At 32.3% G+C, this 21,847-nt stretch overlaps 1 protein-coding gene and 1 long non-coding RNA gene across 3 annotated transcripts in view; one reads left to right on the top strand and one right to left on the bottom strand.

Annotated features, from left to right (window-relative positions):
• The window catches only part of Polr2I (RNA polymerase II subunit RpII15), a 566,921-nt gene that overhangs the window by 453,175 nt on the left and 91,899 nt on the right, over positions 1-21,847 (bottom strand). The window lies entirely within an intron of this gene.
• LOC139906351 (uncharacterized) lies at positions 11,771-13,448 on the top strand. Its single transcript, XR_011781829.1, has 2 exons — positions 11,771-11,931; positions 11,978-13,448. It is a non-coding gene; the product is annotated as an uncharacterized lncRNA (long non-coding RNA).

Genomic DNA, 21,847 nt, shown 5'->3' with positions numbered 1-21,847 from the left:
GTAATGCAAAAGACATTCTCAAATGCCATGGAATGGGCATCAGTTGATTGTCTGCAGCTCTCTTTAGTGAATAAAAAAATTTCCCAGATTGAACATTGAGCCGTTGCTCAAATCGTGAAAAGAGATAATGCCCCTCGATAAGGCTAACCATGCTAACTGTTTTGGTTCCAATAGGTTTTCAAAATAAAACTTCTTTTTAGAATTCTGTCGCACCACAACAATGGTGGAAGTGGATGAAAATGACGGTGCACCTTTCGAAATAATCCTATGTGCTGCCACTAAAGATGGAGATAATTCCACCAAGTGATCATTTATAAAATCTGTTCCTGGATAACCCATGTGTACATCGGGTGTGAGGAAATAGTAGCTCGCCACTCAGTCTCTGGATGTCTTGAAAGGTCAATTAGAACTTTTTGATAGACTTTAGGTAGTATTCTTGAGAGCAGAGATAATCATCCACCCATAAGAGATCTAGGTCGTTTGATTGAGAGTAAAAAGATCCTATGAAAAATATATTAAGCTTCTTCTTCAATTGCTCTCTCAGCAAGCCAGGGAATAGCTGTTGTCTTATATAGGATATTAGGAATAAGTAAGACATTATATGGGTCAATCCTCTTTTAAGATTGAAACTTCTCCATTGGTAAATGGAAGAACACACATACTTTTTTAGGAATGCCCAGTTTGAATAAGAGGCACCTTTTGAATCCCATACAATTCCCAATATCTCAACTGTGTCCTTAATTGAACAATTGACAATTTGAATAGCCATACTTGGGCTCCATTTACCAATAGGAAGAACAACCGTCTTTTTATAGTTGATTTTCAAACCGGACCTCATTTCATACTTCTTGAAATAGTTCAGAATTACTTCAATTCGTCTAGTTAATTGAGCCTCAGAGTTAGCTTCTAACAACAATGTGACGTCGTCGGCATACATATCGATTATATGTCTCGAGGTCCCAAAATCCACACCAAATCCCTTGCCACCAGGCAGTGCGAGATCTTCATCTGATTCCACGAAACCAAACTGTGACGGCCGATTACTACATAACGGAGATCCTCAGCAAGTCTCTGATGTCAGCTTTGTCTCGTACTGAAGAAACTGAACCTCCTATGAAGAGGAAAATGTTATCTTAAACATCACAAAACAATAGACACATTGGCAAAAGGGACAAAAGTGGTGTTGAGACAACTTGGATTCTTTTCTGGGGCAAAGGCACATGACCTGTCAAAAGTCCTGATTAGTCTCCAGCAACTTCAGAGGATGAATTAAAAAAAACTGACAAAAGCTTGGGAAAAAATTTCAACAGATACTTTGAATAATCTGTATGAAGGGATGCCAAAATGCATAAAAAAATGTATTAAGCTTAAAGGTTGTCAATTTGGGAAATAAATAAAGTTTTTCGGCAAAAAAAAAATCACTTGTTTCATGATTCTTTTTAAAAACCACCATCAATTTTTGTACATACTGTACTTTAGGATGATAAGTTAAAATATAAGAAACCAAAAATGAACATGGTAGTCCTAACAAGTTGAATAGTGTTTGTAAGGAGAGCAGCTTAACTGTATGACGTTGTACTAAATCAGCTGCAAGTAGTTATGAGAGGAAGAAAATAAACCCAAACTTTAATGCGTATATAGCAAGGACATACGGGAAGGAATATCTTCAAGGTCGAGATCCTCAATTCTACTCCGAATCCAACAAGTATTTACACTTATAAATCATTGTTTCTCTCAGCCTTACATAAGTACACCCAATATAATAGTTATTACTTTAAAATGAGATATTGTGTCTTCATAGATTGAATAAGGATGGTAACAGCTTTGGAAAATAATAGAACCTTGTTCAGATCGCCAATTAGAAATATCCGATCTCACTTTCTAGGATATATTTTATACACCTCTCTCTATATAATAAAATATAATGAATGTGACTTTAGATGATGTCTTGCGACAAGCATGTGTTGGGCCCTGAACAATTTTTATTTTATTTTTTAAGCTGCTATTACTGTTGTTTCATTTTTAATCTACAGCAGCCTTACTATTCAGTGAAATAATTGAACACTCGCCTACTCACAAATGCGAGAGGATCCTTCCTTTGGATGAATGAAATGATGTTAGGCGAGTAGATTTAAAACTCAAAGAAACTCTTTTTTTTAAAAACCTTATTTCAATATTGTAGACAAATGCTATTACAATTGAAATATTCAGAGCTTTTTTTCTAATTATCCTTCTTTTTTGGAACCAACTCAATCAAAAACAAAAGAACAAATATATAAATTTCATACGAAATAAAGATTAAATTCAAATATCACTGTTTCTCATTGGTATCAAGTAGTATTCCAGGAAAGTTTCATCAACATTTATTGGTTCCTTTTATGTTGTAAAAATATCCATGAGTATCCCGAAAAGTGTCACCTTCAATTGTGATACAATTTCTGACCTTAGTAAAACGCTCTATTTCAATTTTCATCAAGTTGTATTTGTATAATTGTTAAAAAACTTGTAATCTGACATAAGATATTTAATTATACTTTACTAGTCTTCTCAGAATGTAACTCCAATGTTGAACTGCTTTTCAAAATTCCTTGGTTGTCCCTTTGAATGTATTTATCTATGGATTGATCTTTCCTTACAAAAAGTTAACCATTCATTTTCTGCCTTTTCTGCCTTCTGGTTGAACTTGAGATTATATTACACCTATATTATGCTCAGAGGAAAAATAACATAAAGTAATACTCTCAACCAGTTCGTATCTTAATAAAAATTCGTATGCTGTGGAACTTTTATCTCAAGTTATATTTGTCTCATTCTTTTTTATCCTTTCACATAGCTGACCTTCATTGCTGCATATTTTAAATTTTAATCTACTATAGCCATAGTATGCAGTGAAAGAATTTAACACTCACAATTCCTATTAGATTTTTTCTCGGGCGAGTAAAATTATATCTGGGATTTAGATATAACTTACCCAAATGGACAAGTCCCCAAATTAATAAGTTGGGCTCACTGCTATATTGAAATCCCTTAGTTTTCTCCATGTATTTATTTTTCTATCGATCGACCTTTTCCAAAAAAAAGGTAATTAGAAAAAAAAAAGTGTATTCTAAAAAATTGAAATTATTGACAATAAAACAAATCAAATATTACAAAAGGAAACAAAGACCCGCTCATTTATATTTGCTTTAAGCTCCGTTTACACTAAAACAGGCCCTGCTTAGCGGTTTAAATAATTTCTAACATTCTTTTTCGTGATAACATATAAGCACTCTCTAAGAAAAAAAGAACTTTAATAATCATGAAAATATTATATATTATAATATTTCGGGTCATTGATTAATCCATGATTCTTTGTTAAGCCTTATAAAAGTTAATTATGATCAAATTGCTTAGTATGTACATTTCTAATCTATGCTTGCATCAATTATGATCCTCTATAAAGAATGTAGACATCTGTATACCTTTAAATAAATCAACCTTAAAAAGGAATGCTCAATTGAACTCAACGGTCGCTTTGATAGTTCATTGCACATACATAGATCTGATTATAAAAAAAATGTTATACTAATTCGTAAAAAAAACACACATAAGAATAAAAATGGTGGAATTATTTCTTTTCATTCTATTTGAAGATGTTTGATCATATAATTTATTAATTGAAGAAGAATAAGATACAAAAAATTAATCTACCACTCTTACGTGTAAAAATGTTATGTAAATAAAGCTGAAATTTATGAGATCAAAGATTATTCTCAATAATAACATCTCCCATATATTATAACTTTTTTTAAGTTGAACAAATTGTTGGCAAATGTATATTAAATTTTTTTTTTTTTATCTATTTGCATCCATTTTGAATAACAATAACAGTATTATCGGTTGACTATTGAGGTTTGGGTGTTTAGACCAAAATAGCCGTTTGAAAGGCCGTATATAAACTTTGTTTAACACTTTAAATATCATGTCTGTTGTTTGTTTGTAGTCAATAAATATTCTTTAAAAACGAGCATTTATAGCTCATTACGTCATATTAGGTCAAGAAACAAGTTCAAAGCGTGTTTGCTAGATATCTTTAGTGAGGGATAGCTCACAATTAATACATTGAATCATAAAAAGCTAAAACTATGCTTAAAGGCTAAGCGTACACTTAAAAAAAAGTTGATTTACAGTTTTGCATTCGGGCCAGTTGCTTGTTACAGTGTTCCAAAATGGAAGTAAAAAAAAGAAAATTCGATACATTTTTCAGTATCACAAAGATCAAAGTACAAAAGGCGTAGCTGGCCACATTTTTTTGTCTGTTGTTTATGGACCCAATATCGTATCGAATGCAGCATCAAAGCAATGGTTCCAACGATTCTGTTTTGGAACTATGGACGTCGAAGTTGAGGCACTATCTGGAAGGGCAATCATAAAATATGTTGATAAAATAATGGAAATCGTTCAGTTGGACCGACTATTTATTTTATGTTTAATTTTACTGTCAAAATAAAATTAATAAACTTAACTTTACCTATTATTAAAAAGAAAAGAAAAAGGAAGTTTATATATGCACAATGCTGCATTAAATATGTCTGCCCGTATGTAAAATAAAATAAACTGAAAATGAACATTGTACCACTAACAATTTGAAGAATTTTTATGAGGAGAGCAGCTTGACTGACATGACGTTGTTTTATATCTTCTGCAGGCAGCTGTGAGAGGAAGAAAATAAACACACATTTAACTATGTACATAGCAAGGACATATTGACTGAATTACTCAATTCTACTCCAAGTCCAACAAGGAATTAGAATTATAACACCTGAACAAAGCCTCATTGTTACTCTCCGTCTTTGTAAAGTAAAAAACCTTTTTCAGATTGCCAAATAGAAAAATTCGCTCATGCTTTCTAGGACATCTTTTATACTCCTCTGTATATAAAATAAAATACAACGATTGAGACTTTAAATGAGGTTTAACAATGAGGCTGTATAGCAACCGGAGCCATGTTTTTTTATTTTCTCAAACTGTTATTAATATTCTTTTATCTTTATCGAGAGAACATTTAAGTATTGAGTAGGTACGTGTGAGAGTGCTCTTAAAAAACGGAGAGTAACACTTAAAATTTCTTAGGGATATATCTTCAGTGATAGAAATCGTTTATATTTCGACCAGGTGAAGAAAAAAACCAAAAAATTAACCATGGCAATCATGTAAATTATAACTTTTTTTTGAATGAGAGCAGTTAATCTGTATTGAAGTTTCATTAGATCAGCTACAATCAACTGTTAGGATGGAGGGGGAGAAATAAATAAACAAGGCCATTTTGCTAGAATGAATCTGCTCTCGATCTTCCATTCTAGTCGAAGTGCAACAATCTGTATCAATTTGTAGCTCTGCTACAAATCGTCAAGGTTACACCATTCTTTTATGGGCACACACGAATGTTCAATCAGGGTTTGATTATAATTGAACGTAGTCAGGAAGGAAGTACACTACTCAGGTGCTAAATAATAATTATAACAGCTAAGGAAAAAAAAATTATTCATATTACGAATTCGAAAAAAGTGGGCGAGATAAAAAAATACACACAATTTACATCACAAGTTATTTTCAATATAATTAACGCAAAGGCTGTCTGTTAGTCAACACCTAATTACTCCGGGCAATGCCAGTTACTACTGCAAGTTTTATTTATATGAAAAAAAGGCCCCCCTAGTCCAGGCTCACACATAACATATTTTTAAATTTCGCACACATTTTTTCAAATATAGAACAAATTATCTCGAATTTGATGTAATGAACTTTTTTTAACGACTTACATTAAACACAGAGACATTGGTTTCTGTGAAAACTGTGACTAGTTCTTATTTCAATCGAGGGTGAGGAAAAATTATATTTGTAAATGTTCCATCACATATAAAAAAAGTTTCATCATCAGTGGTTTATGGGACATTTCTTAAATAAAAAATTTGTCTATAGTAGTCAAATTAGATAAGATGTTTTGGGTCGTGTTGGCACAATCAAAATAATCGGTACTCCAATGTTCGAAAAAGTCAACCTGCACATCACTTATATGTACAGGCTAATCTTCCCTTAAATTAATCTTTCGATGCCTTGAATTCATAATTTTCATTCTCATATCTATAAATACATAAATGAAAGGAATAAACCATTATTCGTTTTTTGATGAAATACGTACATACACAGCTTTAAAAGCAGGATATAACCTTGAACCGTATATCTTTCCAAGTTTAATCAATATAAATTATACATATATGAATCTGTTTATATTAATTCCAACTCCTTTAAATAAACGAAGCTTTTAAAAGAGTTGGAATTAATATAAACAGAACTAAAAAAATGTTTGGATTCACATTGATAGTAAAATGTCATTTTCATGTACAGGTATTAAGATCAAATCGGTGCGTTTAAAATGTTACTAAGGCCCATTTTTTTTTTGCAGATTTACTGAATATCGTCTTTCAGTGTACATATATATGCTGAAAAAGAGCTACTTTGATGTATCAACCTCCAGCATTAATCATGGCCTGGATCCAGCCCCGGAAAGAGTAGTAGCCGTTGACGATGTAGTTTTTTTTTGGCATGTTGTTAATTGTCTCCTTATAGAGGCTTGCATAATATGTTTGATTTTGTTTTTAAATTCTACGTAGCTCTAGACAAAATAATCCATCAGATTAATATCTAGACTACTGTGGACCAGATTTGCTTACGAATAAAGTCATAGCAGTGTTCGCTCAGCCCCTTTAGCTAGCTCTCTGAGACATGACAACGTGCTGAGCCTTGTTTTCAGATCCAATGCCGTTCTCCAGCATCCAAAACATCACAATTTTCTCGATCATCCATCATGGACTGAACTTTTTGAATGTATTCACTATCATTTACTTTCCTGAAATGTTCCTTGTCCACTTTTTTGGCAGCTGAACACGGATCTGGGATCATCAGTTTCTAGAAGAAACTTACAAATCTTTAGCACGGTCCGGATTGGGACGCCAGATACATTTGTGATCTTCCAAGTTGAAATCTCCAAGTTATTGTTGACAAAAAATATTATATCTGGAGCAGTTGTCACCATGATCCCTAAAACTGCGATATTATGCTTAAATTGTTGATTACGTCGTATGTGTTTCCAGATTGGAAATAATTGCAAAGTGACGATATTTCAAAATGAAAGTGTTTTATCGGTGTATTACTGGTTCACAATAAAAAAAGCGAATAAATTTTTTTCAGCAGTCTGGATCGAAATATTGGTCTTAATAAAATTACAACGGACCTTACCCAAGAAAAATCGGGTTCGGACCGAGTCTCAACTAAATATAGGACATATCCATATTTTCTGAGATCCGGTTTGGTTTGTATCTTTAGACATAAATATTTGAGTCATTTTTTGGGTAGCTGAACATTTGGATCCACATACAAATTGGACGGATACTTGTCTAGAATTTTATGAGCATTCTACCTTAAGTCTGACGTAAATAAAATAGGATCCGAATGAAGGTATAATTTATACTGTTTTATGATGCCGAAACAATTAATAACCCAATGTTATTACTATTGGACATAATTATCAGCTATTATAGCAATGTTGTCATAATAACATTGGAATAACCACTTGGGGTATCCGTTTATGTTGATGTCATTCCGTGCAATAATCAAGATAAATAGAAATCCTACATTCAGTATAGATTATAATTTTTTTGGGGACTAAGTTTATCTATTGAACAATATTTTAGCTGTTTAAAAAGCGTAAAAACCATGGTATCTTTTTTAAGATATTTAAAAGTTCGGGTACCCGAATTCTATTCGAATCCCAGATCTTGGATTATACAAATGTACATATACCGTACCTGAGTACTTCTGATCCGGATTCCAGACCCGTTCTATCTTTATTAAGCAATTCATAATCCTTTTAAACTTCGAAAAATCCCTCAGATCCTTTTTTGAGATCTGTAAAACTTTGAGTACAGGATCTGTTCGGAAAATAAAAAGTTACTTATACTGTACTCGGGTACTTTTGATCAAGGCCCGATACAAGTAGTACATGAATCCACAAATTGTGCAATCATAACAAACCATAGATCCCGTAATTCCTTCTTTTAAAAATGTAAAAAAAAATTTGCAATGTTTTTATGCTTGTTTTTTTTATTTATATGATTGATTCATTCTTTTCTTTTATTCATGTATGTAGGGAGTTTAGGTTGATAATCAAGGCCATGTGTTTGTATAATATATATATTTATGTCATGATACATTTTTGATTACTTACTCACCCTTTCAGTCGTGGTGGTTAGCAGGGCGTATCACCAAATATTTGTTGAATTTCAACGTAAGTTGTTTTCAAATGAAAATATTCTTTTTTTAATACTAGCTTGAGTATAAATTGTCGAAAAAAACATTTTAAAATAAATAAATACATGAATTTAAATAATAAATTATGATAATTTTCATGCACTATTGTCCTTTTAAATGTAAAAGGATATCTTCCTTATAGCAGCAATTCATTTTCTCTACAAAAAATCCAAGAACAGACAGTTGATATTAACATGGGTATTTTTTATATGTAGGAAAAGGAAGCAAATTTTTTTTTACCCTTTCAAAAAGTTAATTAAAAAATAAAACATAACAAATGAATCAAATTATCAATTAATAAAGTTTTTTATTATGTACATAAAAAATATACAAGGGCCCATATTTTAATTTAAAAAAAAGAAGTCACATCATATTAAAAAAGTAAAAAATAAGATATCTGTTCGAAAATTTGAAAAACAAAGCCTTTAAAAAAAAACCCATATAATTTTTTGACCTGGCCTGAAGCTTAAGGAGAGGACGTGAATACTGAATTAAAATAATTATATATTGATCAACCAGACTGAATATAAGAGATTTGTAATAAATTGACTATTAAAATGTTTATTTATAGATAGAATTGATTTTTTTCGTGTACGGATTGGTTTATCATTCAGTTGCATCACCTCTCCAAAAAAATCCATCAGATTCAGATCTGGCGAGTTTGAAGGCCAAAAGTCCGGCGAAACAAAGTAATCAAAAGTGTCACTTCTACTTTTGATCTCCACCTGCATTGCTGTTTCCTTAAAACCCCTTATAGATGCCTCAAATTCCTTCCTAATCTTACATTCCAGAGTACAAGCAATAGATATGCCTTGGTTCCTGATACAGATTCAATGGAGGGCTCCGTTACTTCTACAAATATATGGAACAACAAAATCGTCAATTAATTCAATTTTTTTTCAACTGGGGCAATTAACATGTAACAAAGCTATCTAACAAAAAAAAAAAACATTCAGCTGCCTAAGTGCCCACATTTTCTCAAAAGAGCGTACCAAAGTGGTGGCAAAGATAGGTTGTGCACCCGGTATTTTATTTCCATGATCCCTGACTATTCTATTTTTAGAGAAGCTGAACTCTCTTCTACCCACCTTGTAAATTCAAAAATACGTCTGCCACACAATCCCAAAAACTGTCATCCACCAGATATATCTTATTTCCTCTATATATATCACCCTTTAGCAGAAGCATATTTAAATATGGATTCCCACAGATATAAGGCTACAAAGTCCTTAATATTGATGCTTTGTGGAGATGGTTTTTAGTCCTTAAGAAGGTGATGGAATGATTTTATTTTTATCCTTTGAATCTTTGAAATATATATCTATAAAAGGAATATTAAAAATCTGTGTATTGAACCCTGTACTTTAATACAAGCATATATTAAGTACATACTTATGTCTATATTCAAGTCTCCAAAATAAAAATAAATACTTATCACATATGGAATTCTTGTCTAAAAACAGACATGAACCATTCTCCTTAGCCTTTTTATTTTTATTTGAAATGTTTGTTTGTTAAACACATACATAGATGTTAAATTGAATGAAAAAAAACATAGTTTTATTTTTATTTGTTAGTATTATAAAGTAAACATTGATGTAAATATGTACCATGTGTGACTATATAAATCTAATGAGGCCTCCTTCCCCGATCTCTTCCTCCCTTCATTCCTCTCTCAGCTCACCAATCGATAAGTCACCTCCTTTAAAGTCTACGTTTGTATTATTATAAAGGTTAAAACCCTTGAGAGTTTGTTATATATAAGGTAGATCCTAAATACTGTAAAATGAATAAATGTTTATAGATTTTTATTTCTATAAATAGTAACCGAAAGTTTACTATAAACATTATTGAATATCATAGCAATAGATGACAAAATACCTTACGAAGAAATTACAGCCTTGTATAGTGTTATGTTAGTGCTTATTTAGGACTGACGACTGAAGTCCCGTCCAGTTCACTCTCTGCTCGGTCCTAAAGACTTGTATACTTCGATCGTTAATGACGTCACTCAACTTCGTTTTTTTAATTAGTTGAGTACTGATAGTCCAAAGGACCGATAGTATTGAAGACCGGTCCATAGGACTGATATGACCTGTTCTAAGACCTGTGCCCGAATAAATAAGGACTCACACAACACTAGCCCTGAGTCTAGTGACTGTAGGCACAGGTCCTTCCTTGGGAATCGTACATTATTGCATAAATAGGGTGGCTTTCAGTAAATCTAATTAGAATGGAGCTTCTTGCAGACCTCTCCTCCAAAATGAACCAGATTTCTAAATCCTTTGGATTCAAATTAGAACTATTAAAAGCTGAAATGTGTTGCTCCAAAACCTAAGGAGATGAGTTTCATAGCACTTTTTTTTTCTATATTTCATCTAATTTCCAGCTACAATGTAAAATTTAACTAACAAATGAAACAAAACAATTATCAAAACAAAGACAAGTAGCTCTGACATAAATTGAGGTGTTAACACTTCCTCGATTAGGTTTCATACCACTTTAACATCATATTAGATGTCGAGGAGTGAGCACCATCTTGTTAAAAGGCCTATGTCTCTTACCTGAAGTGAGAATTGGATCACAGCTGGAGGCTTAATGCTGTTATTTCTGACCCCCGAGAGCATAAAGATAATGAACACCCTACTGGAGCAGCTGACGGCACCTTATACCATCATTGATTCTGGTTTGTGCATCTAATAGATCCTAAAGGGAGGATCAAATCTTTTTTTGACTAAAATGCGATAGTTTTGAGGGGTTGAATAGAGGCTCAACAGAAATAACTTAATAGGATTTTTGCAAGCGTGCCTAGACTTCAAAAAACTGAGACATTTCTTGCTGTAGTTTACTATCACTTCTCTTGTAAAGGAAGATTAACCAAAAAAATGAAGCAAACTTCGTGAGCAACTGCTCCAATAATTTATCACAACTTATTTTTACAATGGCATCTTTAAATTTATATGTGTTATATAAGATTAATTTGAAGTTATTTTTTTAGAGTACATATTTTGGGTCCACCCTGTACGAGTATATGATGATATTTCTTCGAGGTCCAGATCTATTTATCTTGATTCGATATCTATGACTATAAGTGCATTTTTTTAAATGAACAATGATTAAATTTTAATACTTCTAATATGACTCACTTTTGACATAACGAACAAAATACTTTAAAAAAACCCGACTGAACTCGTTTCTTTGCGTAACAAAACTATATTAATAAGAATTTGATTAGATAAAAACTAGCTAAAACTTCCGACCCCATGCAGGAGTGAAGGTTATGTAGCAGGTTGATCATTGAGTCCATCTGTTAACAAGACAAAGCTTCCTTTGTCCCCAAACTTCTCGGTGGCTCGAAAGCTTCGAACCAGTTCGGCGCCCGATACATAACGAGGTGTTTTATTTTCATGTCTCTGGTTTGGGGGAGTTGAAATAAATACCTCAAGAGAGGAAGATATATATTCGATAAGGGAATATTTATTTAGAGCGTTACATTCTCTAAAAGATTAAGATCTTTCCCAACCAACTTATCGAAGCCATTATGAATCCAGGACTTATTTGAACATGCAAAGTGGAGGACAAGTAAGAGTAGAGTAATGATTAGTTCGATTATTTTGATTTTTTATAGGAAGGGGATGACATCATCAACCAATGAGTCTTCAGAGACTCAGTGTTCTATAATGAAGAAAGAAATAACAACTCTGTTGAAGAACTTAAGAAGGGTTATCGAATAATCAATAACTGGATCCTCTAGGCAGCAGTAGAAGTTTCTACTAGAGACATGATTGACAAAAGGTTTGGTCCAAATGTTCCATTTTTTATAACAATTCGAATTCGAAAGAAATAAATAAAAAAATTGGAAGAAAGGTAAAAACTTAAGATTTGTAAAGAGACAAATGGGAAAAGCTCAATGATATTTTACAAGAATATGTTTTTAAATCATCCATGCTAACTCTTACACAACTTTGCCTCAAAAATGGTTGCAATATAGAGTTGCAACGTCCTCCCTATATTAGATCAAATCACAAAAACAAAAAAAAAAAGCCAGTCACTACTTCTTTTGTAAGACCTCAGTAGAAACCTCAATTCATTTTATCTACTAATTTCAATGCATGAATCCGATTATTAAAATAGTTGATCATCTAATCTCAAAAAAGTATGGAAATGAACTCTTACCTAAGACTGACTCGTTACTACCTCTATTGGAGGAAAAGTCCAATGCAAAGTGTAGGCAAAACCTGCAGATCTAACGAAATCACCATTGAAGTTGGACTGGAGGAGTTGATTTAGGAAAGTAAAAATTCATCTAATTTTTCATTCAACTCTAACCATTTTATAGCGTGTGTTATTCTGTTTAATTAAATGGATAACTTTTAATTTATTCAAATTAAATTGGTCCCAATAAGTATCTCTTGCAACACACACAAAGTGTTAATAAGGATACTTTGTTCATAGAAACAAAGTATAATTTGTCCAAGAGTGCAAATATAATCCAGACTTACTTTTGAGAAAAATCCTTACAAATTGTAGTTGTGTTGGTGTAAATTTTGGGCGAGGCCACATTTTTCGGTGGACTTACTTGAAAATTGGCTTGAATTGTACATATACATGTTTAAAAAGAGGTCATTTTATGTAACTGCCTCCAACATCAATCATTGCATGGATCTGGGCAAGTAAGGAGGAGAAGGCGTTCCTTGCCTTTCTTGTCATTGTCTCCTTGATGGATGTAATCAGAGAGTTCTTTATGGCATGAAATGTTCAATGTTTTTTAGATTCAACATAGAAAAGGTAATCTATCAGATTAAGATCTGGACAGCTGAGGACCATATTTACTACCCCATCAAGTCGTAGCAGTTCCAACTCAGCCACTTCAGCGATCTGTATTGAGTCTTTTTGCCAGAGGCAAGGCCGATCTTTTGAGACATTTGAGATATCCGAATTTGAAATTTCCATGTTGTTCTGGACAAAAATCCTCGTCACGACGCAACTCTGGCCAAAAAAAAAGACGCCATGAGATAGCTGTATCATAAGAAAATTGATTTTATTTTAACGCCCTGTATATATATAAATTCTTCAATAATATATTGTGATGATATTAAATAGGGCATCATTTCGGATAATAGTTTGCATTTACTTAATTATGCATCATTTAGTGCAAATATTGACTACACCTTATATTAATAATCTTTATAATTTTTTGCCAAATTTTAATTGTCCTCTGCTATTAAAGGTAATACGTTGTATATGCAAGCCCATGTAGATATTTATTACCATTTTATCAAGAAGAATACCTATTTATATACCGGCTCTCCACAAACTTGCGGTACATTCTTTTCATACAAATTAATCAAGATCTATCACAGTCATAAGAAGTGCATCAACAACACTGTTTCGAAAAAAAGGAAGATATGTGTCTCATCCAGTGACTTTACTATCCTCTTTTTTGTGGACTTGAGCCCCCTAAAGGTATCTGTTTTTGGTGTAATCACCACATGGAATTAAAAATGGTTGAACAGATCTGTTTAAAATTTAGACGGATAAAATAACTAAGGAATAAAACCGAAATAAAACTTATTTTCCCTGCTTTCTTTCTATATTATCATTATCTGTTCTTTTCTACATCCCTCTTTGTCTATTTTCTTCTACCATCAGTCTTTGTATCTATTCAGCCCTGCAACGCAGGCATCCTCTACTAGTAGAGATATATATAATAACCCTATACCTATTCTCTAGAAGCAAAATTCAAATAGTCGAGGTATACCTTCACCTAAAAAAGAGGCCTGTGATATCCTTGATATTGGAGTTAAATAATTATATAAAAACTAGGATTGATGAATTTCACAGGCCTGATTCTTTTATATTTGATTGTTTAAATCTAATAAATACGTTTTATTCCATAAAATATGAAAAGATGTTGATAAATGGCCTTGTTAACATGTAGTCATTTCTCGGATCTTCTAACCCTTTTGTAGCAGTTGTGCTTAAGCCTAGGCCTACAGATTTTTAGTATTACATGGCTTATCTATTGTCAATAACAACTAAAGGATTTTTTGAAGAAGCTCAGTCATACTTGATTTTCTTAGTAATAAGAAAATCAACTTAAACAAGCATTAATGAATATTTAGTTTAAGCCTCACGCAGTCTCTTGAGAAAAACAAATTCTGATTGCTTTAATCAGTTACGAGCTACATCAATTTAAAAAAAGCAATACTGTAAATTTGTGGACACTCGGTATATAATATATAAAAGGATTCTACATAACTGTTTTTGAAGGTCATTTAAACTTAGATTCTCATGGTTGTATTTCTATTACCTTTACATACCACATATATAGGTATTAGTTTTTCTTCTTGAGTTTTCAAGGCTACACCAAGAGCAACACTATAAATGTTCATTAGGGTGTCCCGTCCAAGTACACAGAAACGTAAGAGCTATTAAAATTTGTATAATTGTATACAAATTGCGAAAATAGTAAAACAAAACATCATTTGGAGGTTTCAATTGCTCTTCAATGTTTTTTTAAAATGTGCACTTTCACAGATTTAAACCGTATGTATAAAAATCATGGGGAAATTATTTTTGAAAGGTATTTTATTATTAAAATCAATTATACAAAGCATAGAAAAATTAAAAAAGAAAAGTCAAGCATACAATCAAACTTTTCATACAACCCCTGTAAATCCTAATTGCAAAGCTCATACATAAGGAATAAAGAGAGGGTGAGACCTCCAAATGATGCACAAATTTAGTTTTTTTATTATTTTCGTAAATTATGTACAATGGCACCAATTTTAATACCTCTTGTGTTTGTGTAGCTCAAAAAAATACTTAAATGGGACACCCTAATGTACATAACAGCATGGGATTACACTACTTACACTGTACTTACTGTCATAGGAGTACCTATAAAGGCAGAGTAGCCCTTCTTTTCCACAATTAAAAGCTCTTCCTCTTTTACTAGTTTTTTTGTTTATTCGTATTGCTTATTATTACCACGATCATCAAGACGTATTCCTCTTTTAAAAAGGGATCCCCATAGTTTGTCTCTGAGTCATACACCTTCTTTTTTCTTTACTAATACGTAAAAGAAGCAGCGGAATTGTTTGAGAGAATTTAAAATAAAGATTCAAATTATGGTTTAATAACTATCTATTTACATTATAGGGGGTATAGATTAGTGTTCAGGAGGGGCGATATTAGCTTAAAAATTCATCAACCCTGTAATATAATTACATTTATAAATAACCTTATTTTTATCATATATATGTTACTAACAATGTAGAAAAGCCGACATTTTGTAAAATACCTGTGCAATTTATAAAATTTGCAATAAATGGGTAATTTTAAGTTTATTTACATTGTCAGCAAAATGATTTGTTGTGATTTGATTGTTGAGTAATTGATTTCTTAAGGAAGCAGTGTCGAATGACCTACCTTTTGTACCAGCGATTCACTTGTACAACTCATGGGCCTGAGCATGGTATAGGATATAAAAGGGGTCCTTAATGCGCAGCGAATTGGGGATGGTCAGTAATGACCCACCTTTTGAACCTGCGGTTCACTTACACAAACCGTGAGCAGGGTCAGATATTAGAAGGAGTCTATGATGCTCAAGAAAGTGGAGGGGATGGAGTTTGATATCCCTTGTATATCAGGGGTTCACTATCACAATCACTGGGTCTGGGTGTATCATATGTATGTCAAAATACACACGATTATCAAATTGATTGTAATGAATTGTTTAACAATCAAATTACCCACAATCATTGTACCTAACATTAAGTAAATTGACGTGAAATGACCACCCTATTGGAAATTTTAGAAATTTACTAGTTGCAATTTCTTCTTGCTCATAAATCAGAAAAGGGGGAAAACGGTCAATAGATAATAGTCAGAAAAAAAACACAACGGTTTACTATTTGAAAACGATTAAATAGTGGCCTACAGTCTGAGATTACAGTCTGTATAATAATAGGTGTTCGGGTTTTGGTTTGAAAATGATTGACCGAAATGATACATTTATAATTTTTAGTGAACCAAACTAATTCGGCCTTGTAATGAAGTTCAGTCTTGACCTGTCCCATAAAAAAATTTGGTCTAATCGATCCTAAAGAAAAATCTGATATGATAAGTCCTACAAAAAAATGTTTATTTTCAGTTTCATTCAAGGTTTCGTTCTGAACCGATTCTATACATCGATGAATTTTTGATGACGTAATTTGTATTTTAAAATTATGAGCATTGTCATAATAACGTAATATGAAGCTAAATGCGTTGCATAAATCATATTTGCAGGATCTTAGATTAATTTGTTACTGAACCTGCCCTAGGGGTCAGTTAGTTTTTGCGAATGCGCAGGACATGTAATTTGTTCTAACGCATGCGCACTTTGCAAGAATTATAATCATGATGTAAATTTGCTAATTCCATTGATTTTACCATAATACAAGTGTGTCTCATGTCAAAACGAACTTCGTTTGCATGAATTGGGACCACTTGTACGGTCAGACAGCGTATATACTATATTAACGTGTCCTACATAACAATTTTCCGGTTCCAGACGATCAAACTAGTGTTAATGTAAAGCCTTGATTTGTAAAGCTCATGATTCATGATAGGGGGAGATAATTAGTCCATAGATTGTGCCGGAAAAAATTGTTACAGGATTTGAAAATGACCCGAAAAATCGATCTAAATAACTGCAGAAAAAAACTACTTAAGATTGAATCGAAGAAAAAAATCGGGGTTGGACCTAGACTCAACACTAATAGTATGCATAACAGCTATGACGCATCAATTTGACCTTGAATAAAGTATTGACCCTTTTTACATATATTTGTCAAATAGTTCTTAGTAAATATATTTAATTGGGCTTCAAGGGGCTCTCAATGTAAGTAATTAGATGCTATGAAATTACTCATAAATCTGAATAACTTCCTCCAATTTGACCGTAGGCAAAGTCCAAACTACTCATCAACCAACCTCAATTTGCTGTTGTTTTTTTAAAGTACAACTCAAAGGTTTTTATGTTCCTTTCAAATATTTTTGTATATTTGGTCTTTGTTTGATTTATGGGGTAGGAGGGTACAAAAATGAGCAATCTCATTCCCAATTAGAGTCTGGACTGTTCGCTTATAATGAATAAATTAATAAAAAATAGTTATTCTTATACTTATTGTGTTTATTGAAGAGTACTTCATTTGTGACGAAGCACACATATACTATTCGTTTTGAAACACCAGCGATGGAAAAAGTAGGAACCAAAGGATTGTACAAATTACGTCTCTTGAGGACTGATATCGGTTAAACAACACTTTTTTATGATCCTTATACTTTTTCAAAGCAAAAATGGCTCCGTTATAGAATTGCTATCTCATCAATTTATACCAATAAGTCGAATCATGATGATGAGAGTATAAATTGTGCATTCTTTAGAACGTCAATAGACATTCTCTACGAATGTGATAAGATTTTTGTTTTTGTAGAAATTTATGATTAAGCAAAAAGACAATTTACAAGTCAGGACCTCAAAAACAGATTGGGAAATGGCTACAGATCCGAATCTTCCTTGGGCTCTTAAAGTAAAGGCCATTATCAGCAAAATACAAAATACAGGAGATAATTTACTCTTGCACATACAATAGGAAATAGGACACTTGAAAATGAAGGTTTCACCTTCATATAGAGGGGAGTAGAGTTGTGTTGGATCTTATTTATTCTGTATATCCCAGTTCAGTCTTTGAACCTATCCTATCGATCCTTGAGAATGGTACTTAACTATTGATCCTTGGAGTTTTTAATAAAAATGTAGATGGTTTAGCAAGCCAAACAAGACGTATAAGATATGTATAATTATCATTGCATATATCTTGCAAAAAATATTCATATTTGGATAGAATAGAATATAATACGAAAATACGCTTCCTCGAGAAAATCATTCTAAGAAAGTCAAGCAATACATTTTGTTCTGTCAATTACCAAAGCTCTTATCCCGTCAAAACTAGCTAATGGTGTAACAATTTGCAGACAGGATTGGAAGGCAATAAGTTTATTTTTCTCGGTGAGATATGCTACTTTTTCCTTACAGATCCCATAATTGGTAGGTAGCTCCTGGGACTATTTGCTTGATTTGATTATGTATCATATATATGATTGTCATAATATACTACTTTGAAAAGGATTGTCCGGTAGCATGATTTTTTTTTTTTTTTTTGAAGTGAGATTAAAGTCATAAATTGAAGAGATTTACTCCAGTGTACCATTATTTTATCCTTGATGTGTTTTAATTAGTTGTTAGGTCTTTGTCAGGCAGTCTTATTTTAAACTTTTTTTATTTGATATTTTTAGCATGGAATTCTTTCCAACATTTTATATTGTTTTAGATCTATGTCTACATAGTATAAATAATCAATACTATGAATAAATACCTTTTAAAATAGATTTAACACTTGATCCGACTAATACGTCTGTCTTTGGTGTTGCAGGAGGTGCAGTTGGTTTGTTGTTCAATCGTGCATCACACAAAAAATCCTTCGTATTCAGATATGGCGAGTTTGGAGGCAAAAGTCCCGACAAGATGAAGTCGTCAAAATTGTATTGGATCCATTTGAGACTTCTTTCGAGGTGTAGCAGGGAGCCAGGTCCTGATGTCCCATGTAAGGCCTCCCAAAGGTAACCACCTTGGTATGTAGCACGCCCAGGTTGTCGCTCATGACCATATTCCAAGCTGGGCTCCGTGTCTTTTCCAAATATTAGGGGCAATTGATTATATTTTTACCAACTGGCGCAGAATTGAACTAGCTTACTAAAAAAAAAAATCAGCTTCTAAATCCTCATGTTTGCCCGAAAGAGAGCGCCTAAGTGGTGGGATAGATAGCTTACAGACCCGGTACGTCATTCATCAGTTTCCTTTTTATTGTATATCCCTTTATGAACCAATGTGCCAAATTTGGTATATTTGGAAAATTACTTATAAATCAAATAACTGTCAAATTGATCTGTTAGAAACTTATCATACCGGTTTAGTTGGAACAACACTGACAATTGTGTACTATGAATCCTTTGAGCTATGTGCTCACGTAATCATTAACTGAAGTAGTATCGACAAATAAATATATATTATAACATTTTGCATTTGTATGCCCAATGTGACATATTTGATCATATAATTATACATGCCTGTGTGCCAAATTTGGGACATATCAATAAAATACACGTTTATATTAAAATATTATTAGAACTATGCTAAATATGCGTTAGTTATACAGAATATACTTCATATATGTGACATAAATTTAAAAATCTAATCCTAACATAATTTGGGTCATAGAGAGATATAGTATCCATTGTCAGGAGGTTCGATATACATAATTTGCGCCTCCTATAATAGGAAGCGGATACAAAGTAATGACTCAGTTATTATTATATGTTACAGTATATGGTTTTGGGTGTTTGTCTCTTTGAATAAATTTAATTTGAAATGAGAATAAAAGAACGATCCTTGGTTATCTTCCACAACCCTTTGTTATACTGTCTAACTGTACAAATTCATGTTGTTTTTTCCCTCTACTGGCAATACATGACAAATATTCTTAATAATTTACAACAAGATATTTTTTTATATATTTGACACATGAATAAAAGTTTTTGTTTTATATTCTTTTGTTTTCAGACGTCATCAAGTTAAATGAGTTGATTGTCAAATTGTGAAAATAATATACATTTTGTATGGAAATGATATTTAACTGGGTCATTATTTTTAAATAAACTCCCTTTTTCAAAATTTGAATAAAATCAAAAAATTATTTTGTAGTTATTACTATTTTCTATGTATGCTTCAGTTTTACTTCTCAGATATGAAGTATAACTAGGCTTATGGATTTTTGGTATGTAAAAGAAGAACATGGTAACCCTGACAATTTGAAGAATATTTGAGAAGAGAACGGCTAAGCTGTCATGATGTTTCATTAAATTAGCTACCATATAAAGGAAATAAACAAAAATACCACTCTGTATTAGAATATAGAATTACTCTCTTTTCGATCATTAATTCTACTCTGAGTCTAACAGGGATTTACATGTATAACTCCCGAGTAAAGCCACATTGTTACTCTCTGTCTTTCATGAGTATGCACGCTAGTCATTACTTTCTACATAGATGTTCTCCCTTCCATAATTAAATAATTATGACAGTAGGTTTCGAAAATATAAATTTTGTTCCGATTACCAATTAGAAAGCCGTTCCCGATTTCTTGGACAAGTTTTATTCATCTTTATTTAAAAATACAGTTTCTGTGTGTCCTTTATGGGTGTCCATACTGTTGGGCTTAGGAAGTTGAAACTTTGCATGGGCGCCTCTTTTGAACCTGGTCAGGCTAAAACGGGGGTGTCGATTTTCGAAGGGTCATATTATGCGTCATATTCTATATCAATAGCACAAAAATTATTTTTGGAGCTCAAGGAGACCAGATGAGACGTTGAGTTTTAAATCAAAAAATGCCTAACATCTCAAAAAATAACTATACGAATAATGACGTTCTATAAATTTATTCAAAAATCAAAAAAGTTAAGGTCTAAAAATGAAATCTATGAAAATTGTACTTTCATTTTTTAAGGTGCAAAAAATGGATCTCCTATGAAATATTAGATTTGTGGAGAAAAAAACTAATTTAAATCCTGGTCGTGAGCCTAATTCAACAGTTATGGTAATCTGAAGAATGAATATTATTTTCCTCAGTTGTTTTCATTATGATTTAGTTTTCTGAGTAGTGAACTTCCTTTTCTACAACATACAGTTATTTTCAAAACCTAATTGAAAATTCTTGTGTTCTCATAAAACACGGATTGTTAACCTGAGATTTTGTTGGAGAGTTATAATACTAAGTCCTTGCTTTATTTATTTATCACGTCGTTACTACTATTGTATAACGCAAACATTCCCCCAAAAAGAAAAAAAAAAAAAAAAAGAAGCCACATATCTGTTGGTAGTTAGTCATTTATTCCAAACTACTTATTTAACTCTGTCACTGATTAGGTATAAAAGAAGGAAACACATCGACAGCTGACAACAAAATACAGAGTATATTTTCATTTTAGTGAGGTGAGAAGGATTTGTACTTGTCTGCTTGGCTTAGTTAGGCTGACAGAGAATAAATATTCTGATCTTGAGAAGCTTAAAGCAGCTGTTTGCATTATGTAGATACTATATTAAAAACCGAAAGAAAAAATTATCCTTCGGCGTGGGTACCCCAAAATATGGTGTAATATGACTAAACTACGAAAAATGAGAAATAACAACTCAAAACCAATTTCTGATATGTTTAAATACTATATTTGGTACTATATTTTGTATTCAATATGTCTTCCTTCACAATCCATAAGAGCCTACACACGCCGGCAAAACAATTGGTAGCTCTTGTCGATGAAGACTGTCCCCATGAAGTACAACGCTCACTTGATAGCAGGGCGGAGAGAATCCAAATTTGTCATGAGAAGTGCA

The sequence above is a fragment of the Lepeophtheirus salmonis genome, chromosome 9, assembly GCF_016086655.4.
Source record: "Lepeophtheirus salmonis chromosome 9, UVic_Lsal_1.4, whole genome shotgun sequence".
NCBI lineage: Eukaryota > Metazoa > Arthropoda > Copepoda > Siphonostomatoida > Caligidae > Lepeophtheirus > Lepeophtheirus salmonis.
Note: the sequence above shows the minus strand (reverse complement) of the source record. Positions and strands in the feature narration are given on the sequence as shown.